Source organism: Porites lutea, chromosome 14, assembly GCF_958299795.1.
Source record: "Porites lutea chromosome 14, jaPorLute2.1, whole genome shotgun sequence".
Classification (NCBI taxonomy): domain Eukaryota; kingdom Metazoa; phylum Cnidaria; class Anthozoa; order Scleractinia; family Poritidae; genus Porites; species Porites lutea.
Genome location: NC_133214.1, coordinates 15251255 through 15259567, shown reverse-complemented (window position 1 = coordinate 15259567; position 8313 = coordinate 15251255). Strand labels below are relative to the sequence as shown.

At 39.9% G+C, this 8313-nt stretch overlaps 1 long non-coding RNA gene across 1 annotated transcript; it reads right to left on the bottom strand.

Annotated features, from left to right (window-relative positions):
* Positions 1 to 2566: 2566 nt before the first annotated feature.
* LOC140924781 (uncharacterized) lies at positions 2567 to 5047 on the bottom strand. The gene is made up of 3 exons (XR_012164344.1): positions 4884 to 5047; positions 3495 to 3527; positions 2567 to 2699 (listed from the first exon to the last, which is right to left on the bottom strand). It is a non-coding gene; the product is annotated as an uncharacterized lncRNA (long non-coding RNA).
* Positions 5048 to 8313: the final 3266 nt, after the last annotated feature.

Genomic DNA, 8313 nt, shown 5'->3' with positions numbered 1-8313 from the left:
CATATTTGCTAGACCGCAGATTGTTGAGATCCAGGGCCCAGTTGTTCGAAACGCAGATAACACTATCCACCGGATAAATCTCTATCCTGTGGATAACGCAATTGGTTTCGCTAATACTTATCCGCTGGATAGTGATTTTTCGGTTGGATAGCGCTATCCATTGTTTGAACGACCGGGACCAGAAATTTTGTTACCATGGCAGTGTGACGGACTTTTCCTCACTATTTTTAACTTAAAACATGAGAATTTTTTCTCAGTTTACAAACCTGTTTCGTTCTGAATTTGCTTACATCTAGTTCCATTTCCAGTATATTACCCCAAATCAGCAGGAATTAGCAATCCTGTTGCCTTGGGGTTCCATTGTTGAGTTATCGTTCAATCAACAATGATGGTCAACAATGATCAATGCAGGTAAACCAATTAACTTTCACTTGCGTGCTCCTCGAAAATGACCCTCTTGATTTACCAGATCCTCTCTTTTGGACCGGTTGGCCAATAGCTCTTTTGCATAAGTTGATCAAGTGAACGAACTGTTTTCGTCTTTACCCAAGGTTGATCACGTGTTCAACTAATGAAAAAGGCCTATTATCTTGGGAATGGGCCTACCTTGGTTAGTCGTTTTTGAAGGCCCAAAGGGCGAAGAGAGAAGCGAAAAGGGAAGGTCCTGATGTTAAGGCTAGGAAATGGCTTAAAAATTATAGTATTTCTTCGGTTTAGTGGGCCCTTTTTTCACTGAAAATTCTTCTGGAAGAAAGTTCTCCAGCACGAGACAGACAGATAAGGCGAACAGTCAAGTTTGCAGGTAAATTCTTAAGAAGAACACGAAAGCAGCAAGCGCGGTAGATAGCTAGCTCTCCCGCCCATTCTTGGAAACTTTCGCACCCGTTTTTCTCGAATCTCCACTCCCCAGTAGCCGTACCCTTCCCGTGATGCCTTGTGATCTATGTTTTCGCTTTATTCGAGACAGGAACATATCGCCCAAATTAGAGAATCCGGATTCCGGAATCTGGGAAAGATTTGCCTGTGGAATTCGGAATCCCGGAAAATTTTGTTTGTGAAATCCGCAATCTTGGGTTTTGGAATCCGGAATCCCACTAACGAATTAAGAATGCAAGTTCCGTTGACAAAGACTAGAATCCAGTACCTGAAATCCGGAATCCACGATGTGGAATCCACAATCCAGAACTGTCTTGGATTCCCTTACATGGAGCGAAACATACACTTGGTACTATCATGAACGCGGAATTTGTACAGAAAAAACGAAGTCAGCGCAGAAATTATCGTTTGATATGCAATGGATTCCAACAAAAAAGTTGCTGGACAGAATAGCAGATATTACGATGATACACGAAACGAGCTCTGCACAAAATGCACTCGATCACTTGAAAGATTATTGCAGTAACTCCTGAACAACCAAGCCCCGGGTTCAGTGCCGGTTGTTCAACCGGGTGTTAAAACGATGGATAGCACAATTGATTTCCGTAATACTTTTCCGCTGGATAGTGATTTATCCGGTGGATAGTGCTATCCAACCCCCCGGGGGGGGGACACTTCCTTATAAGAGGCTAATGGGAATGTGCCGCTGGATGGGGTCGCATTTTCACGACTGGATTGAATATAATGGGGTGGTATTTTCAATAGGGTTCACTAGAATGGGTTCGCACATTTTCGGATTTTTGGGGGTGAGAAAGTTGTTCATATTTACGGTTAGTAAACGTACCAGAATATTTGCACTGTAGGTGAAAAGTAAAGCGTACTTTATTCAATTTATTAAAAAATGGGTCAATTCATTTTGGGATGACCTATTTAAAGGATTGATAAGGTAGAAACATAAATAGAAAAGTGACTGAGTTGGGATCGCGAAAATTACATATTTGCCCAGAAGTGACTAAGATGGGGTCTACAATTGGCCATAAAATAGACTATAATGGGGTAGGGGCTCCGAGAGGCTAGCGGCACATACCCAGCAAAAATTAACCCAAGTAACCCCCCCCCGGTATCCAATGTTTGAATAACCGGGGCCAGAGCTTTACCGTGATGCTGTAGAGATTTATAACCCATTTTCCAGCCTTTGTTGCCTTTCCTAACAACACAGATAACATCAAACGTTGTTTGCAGGTAGCAACTAGGACTGGTGTTTGCGTAGTAGTCAAGTCCGGGGGGGCGGGGAACACAACTTCGCTGGCTACTCTATTACGGACGCAAAGTGGTTTGTAATATCTCTCAATGTAATGTTTAAAAAACGAGGAGGAATGTATTGTCAGGTTTAAAAACGCGAGGGAAAACCGTAACTGCATGCTCAAGCTGGGGAATGCTGGGGGCTGCGAAAGAAACTAAGCTCATGGCGACTGTCTTTGACCACCAAGAAAGGTATTTAATTTGCGATTTTAACAAGGAGTTGATTATAACAATCTAATACTTTTCCGAAACGACACGATTGCTACATGAATTCAAGCCCCTGCACCATGTCTATTTCCTAATTCTGTCCCACTCTTTTTTCATGATGAAGCGGCCATTCCAAATAAAATCGTTCAGCATCTGCGAAGGGGGATCGCACGCTGGATGAGGATCACTGGCTTCATAGCACTCGATGTAGTTGAAGCTTGGGCTAACTGTGTTATGCTGGTTCTCGAACGATGTCTCCATATCGCTGAAGCAAAAACGCATGCGATTTGCCACGCAGTCCTCAGGTTGACCGGCTGTTAAAAAAAAAAACATATAAGCTATCTTGAGATAGGTTCGATTTCTGTCGCTCTCCTGGGTCCTGAACCCCTTTTCTCGAAAGTACAGATAATTAACAGGCTCGAAAGCTGTTTCAGTTTATTTACATTTTATTTCGAGCGAGGTGTCAATAGTTTTGCAGACAATATGACAAAACCATCAGTAAACAAAACAAAAGGTACTGATTAGTTAGTCAGGAACTCGCGCGCGTTATTTCTCCCTGAATCTGATAATTCTATAATAGGTGACTTGTCATGGGCCCTTTCCCGGACTTTAAACGTTAATTCGACTTTGTCTTAAAGTAACTTTGTTCTTTCTAAGACTACTAAAAAATATTTTTTGCCTTAAACTCCTTTTGCACGGGTCCGGAAAAACTTTTAAACGGAAGAATTTTTTACCAGTGCAACCCTTTTAAACCGAACCGTGCAAATTCTGTTAGAGAGCTTTAGAGATTGCAGTACTGTTACAAGATTCCATATTTTAGATGTAAGTGCAAAATGTTGGCTTAGGGGGAGGGGTAGGTGGGGAGTTTCCCAGAAACGTATAATGACCCCAGACGTCTACGGTTCTGAAGGTCCCGATTGAACGAAAGGCGGATCCGTGCGAGATTTTGTTCGTTTAAAATTTGCGTGGACCCGTATGGAAGGGGTTTACTTCTAACTTTATTCATTACATATATCATTACTCAAGGCTTGGCATCAATGATATGCAATTAGCCATTAAAAAGTCAAAAATTGCTTACAGAATGGAAGAGTAGGTATCGTTATACTTACATATTTTCCTCCAGCCATCCTGTTCCATAACACCTACAGTTCAAAGTGAAAAACGTCTCACATCAATTCATCAAGTACATTGACGCACAACCATTTTTTCTACCAGCCTATAAGCTGGGGTACTCCTAGACAATGTCAAACTCCTTCGCTCCTAGCTTCCGGTTTCGGTCGCGCTTTGCGCTCGAGAAAAGTTATGAGCTCGACTAGTAGGCAAGACAAGGGTACTCCCTATAAATACCTATACAGGAAGGCTCAGGCCAAAATGGGTACCATTTTGTAGGCTTCAGGTATAAGAAAGGTTAGGGATTTAACTAGTTAAAGTATATTAAAGGGAAGGGAAATCTGTCATTTCGGTCTGTAAAACGGCCCAAAAGAGCTAACAGATGTATTTTATGGTTGTGAAAGAGTCGAGAAGACTTCCCGGTTTTATGATTTATTTAACAATTAATGAATGAGGCTGAGTATCTTATGAAGAATTGTGGAGATCGAGGAGGGTGTTTTCCGTCGAGGCCGTAGGCCGAGGCGGATAACACCCTCCGAGATCTCCATAATTATATATTCTTCATATGATACGAAAGCCGAATTCAATAATTGTTTAATTATTGATTCAAAATAATTCCTAGTTTGAAAACAAAGCGAAAACATGCTTACCTCCATCGATGTTAAGTTCACCTTTGATAGGGCACGTTTAGGGTTGTTCAGCTCCGCAAATATTCTCCAGATAGCAGATGTCGCCCTTGAGTTGTGTTCTTGCCATGTATTTAGCTATAATTTCGCCTAGTTCTTACCCTTGAAACGAGTGAAATGTCCGCCATTTTTTGTTTTCACAACCAAAACAACTCAACCTCGTTCCCAGGTCTTCTCGGTTAACGGTGCATTAACCTGTAGAAGGCTGCATTTTTGACGTCATTTCCTCGTTAAACACAAAATTCTTCCAAATTTGGTCATCAATAACTGGTTATGGTGAATTATGCGTGTGCTTCTAGCCAATCAGAATTGGGGAAATATTTTGAATGAATAATAATGGTTGTTAGAAGACATTGCAATTATTACAGCAGTTAAAAGGAATGAAATATTCTAGGGCATGTGAAATAGGTATCATTTGTTAATAAACTAATTTTGTTCGATAAAAAAATATGATAAAAAGTCTTACATTTGACTCGATCAGACTCAACCTACTTTTGTTTCCGTCACTACAACATTTTCGCTAAAACCTGTATAGAATGACGACTATCAAGTTTTCCCGCCAAAACGACGCTGTTTGACGCGCCCACTTTATTTAGTATTAGTCCTCGCCTTCAGTAGAATCTAAAGGTCTCTTATCTCGTTCCCAGAGCGCTTTGGCCCGTCTGTCTTAATTAGACTGTGCGGGCTTTCGATTGGTCATACCTGAGTCTTCCGCGATGGTTTTTAGAGGCGAAATCGGCACGTTTGTACACAAGCCGACTTTATGAGCGATATAAAGGTGCTGATATTCATAAGCTGTAGAAAGGTAGAGAATCTTGGGAACTGTTCCTGGTGCATTTTCAATTTTCCTCACAAGGCAGTCATGGAATTTCTGCAAAAAAATATATCATATATATCCCGCGTACCGTTCACTGCATTGTACAATTAACTCTTAGATTGTAGTTAGCTCTCGACTAACGAGGGCGAAGTTAGTCGCCGCGTCTCCCCCAGTTTTACTCTACAGACCTTTGGTCAGGCTGCTCGCGCGTTCTAACCAAATAAAAAATACGGACTGTTTTCTGGTCTAGCTGTTGGCCGGACAGCATTTCTTGGGCGTTGCGTATAGTCTTTGTGTAGATTTGTTGTTGGCGAAGGCCTGATTACCTCGATTGGAGGTGAGAGGAAAAGATCGGAGGGATATTTTTTACGCACCAAAAAGAACAAAGTTTGTTTCCCCTTTCCGCTTCTGTTTCCGGAGGGTTACACGTAGATCCACATCCTAGGGAGGTGAGGAAAAGATCGGAGGGATATTGCTCATCCCCAACAAAAGTACAAACTTTCTTTGCCCTTTCTGCTTCTGTTCCCGGACGGTTACACACATGTCCCCATCCTAAGGAGGTAAGAAAAGGATCATTGGGAAGTCGCTTACCCCCAAAAAACTACAAACTTTGTTTGCCCTTTCTGCATCTGTTCCTGGGGGATCATTCGCTACTTCATCAGCACCCGCCACATATCCTTCGCCAAGACAATCTGCCATGTCTTGGTAGTCAGTGCCAGATCTTCGTAACAAATCCAGGCGAATTGGTTCGCCTACAGCGGACGAGATAGCAAAGCCAAAAACAGCGAACACGATGACCGCACACATAGTCACTACGATAAAAAAAAAAAAAAATCAGTCTCTTTAAAGTAGCCAACTCAGATCTTTAATTGAAACGTCCATGAGGATTTTATCTCAGCTTCGCTGGCTTCCCATCAAGTATCGCATTGGGTTTAAAATTTTACTTCATGACTGATAAAGCTATTCACGGCATGGCACCCGATTATATCTGCAAATTGATTAGCCGGAGAAAATCAACAGGATATTCCTTTAGATCCACCCAAAAAATATGCTTGAAGTTCCAAGCGGCAAGATACTCGCTTGTAAATTTTTATTACAAATCTTTTTACCTGCAAGCAAATTTTTTTCATTGTTAGTCTTTTTGACGTACTGTAAAGCGCATTTGATCTTGCTCCATGGAAATTGCGCTATATAACTTTTAATTAATTGTAATTTTAAAACAATTTTTTAGCTGCAAATCCAAGAAGTGTGGTTGTGACCGCTTGCAAGAGGTGTCTGCCTTTGAGAGGGTCAAACTGTATTGATCACTGACTAGAGATCGCAAAAAAGAAGAGGTTACATGTCGATCACTGAGGGATACTAGGGGGGATTCTCAATCACGATGGTTTTCTCCCAAGTGATTTTTATTTGAATGCCTGAGTAAAAGGTTATCATAATCTTTCTTCCAAAAAATTTTTTGGGATAATTTTCTATCCTCTTTTTAGGGCATTCAATCATCAAATTGTAGACATCTGGAATTAGAGTGAATTGACTTTTTAAAGCTTCCAAATCTGAATTAAAATTTCGCACTAACCCAGGTTATCTTAACACAGCTTTGAACAACAAGGACCAGCCTTTTATAAACTCTTACACTCTTTTTAAAGGTTTACAATTACGAAAACGAACAGACTTTTGGATAGCTATTACCTTCACTACTTTCGAAACGATTAATAGCTCAAAACGGGAAGTGAAATGTAAAAAACACAACTTCCGAAAATCGGAATTTGCTTCGTATTTTCCAGAACAGTCGTTCAGAGATTCTATGAGATACAGTAGAAAGCTGTTAGGCTAAAATTTGCCAGTTAGGCCCCCTCTATACAAGAACCTGTTTAGCCTAAGATTTGAAAGATAAGTCAACGTTCATGATCCTTTTCAGTTAAGACAGGTGCTGGCCCTTTAACTGCAATATGCAATATATAAGGAATAAGCTGGATACCACTAAATACTCTTAGCTATATTGTATTTTTTACCCATCAGAAAATAAGAACCTAAATAGCCTAAATTATTGTGCTAATTTCCATTTACGTAAGAACCTGTTTAGGCTAACTTAGGAAAATGCAGGTTCCTAGTCAGGGGTTTTGACTGTAGGCCAAGAAGAAGAATCGGCCTTTTAAACTGAGTATCTGATTTCACCTCCTCATACAGGGGCACCCAACGTCAATTTTCGGAAAATATCTGTTCGGAAGACGATTTGAGATCTAGAATTTTCGGAACATTTGTTGTAAAATTTCTTGCTCTTCTGCCTCTCCTAGGATTTTCGAACATCTAAAAAATGGAATAATTGCCGTTTTTTAATGGATTTTTACCCTAAAAAGGTCACCTAGAATTTTCGGGAGCCTTTTTCCTGGCTGAAATTTTCGAAAAGGTAAGTTTTGATCCCTATAATTTTCCGGATCACTAGACTTTCAGCTTGGAAATCCGCCAGATGAAAAATTTTTAGGGGATAAAAATATGCCTAGATCTACCGTTTAAATACTAAAATACGTTCAACAATGCTATGTTTAAATGGTTTTGAACTATATTCTCGTTGGGTGCCCCTGATGTTTAAAGATCGAATGTAGAGTATCGGCCTCTTAAACTGAGTTTCTGATTTCACCTCCTCATACTCAATGCGAAAAAAATTAAAAAGCAAGTATAGTAGTACATTCTTAGAATGAAATGTCTTTTTCTCACCGAACCAGGCTTGAGTTCTCCGAGTGTGTAATCTTTGAGTCTCTCTTGTTAGAATAGTTGATACTGTACGGAGGATTGTTATAAAGCCATGACACTAATTAAGATATTCTGTCAATGAGTGCAAATTATTCAGATGGTAAATGATTTTTTTAATGATTTATTTGGTAAATCATTGATTTAATGAGGTAAAAGTTTTGTACGAAACCCTAAAAAATGCCTTTTTGAATTGCGTCATTATAGTACAACGCAATGTATTTGAAACCAGCTCATATATTTCGGTGTATAACCGAATTTGTACCATTGATTTTTGCGTTAATAAATTTTGTGACTCATCTGACCTTTGCAAAATTTTTTCTGGCCGTTGAAAATGTTTTCAAATTCCGTATTCATAAGTTGAACCACCTGCAGACCATAACAGTCTGTAATTATGGTCTTAAATTAGCTGAGAATGTTCCAAGCTGCTATTTTGCAAAAGTTACAATTAAGCACAATTAAGATGACAAACAACACCTTCAATTAAAATTGAGGTGAGACAGCATGTTTTAGCCAGTGACTGGGATACACCAATCGATAGCATTTGTAGACATATCTTTTTAAAATCCC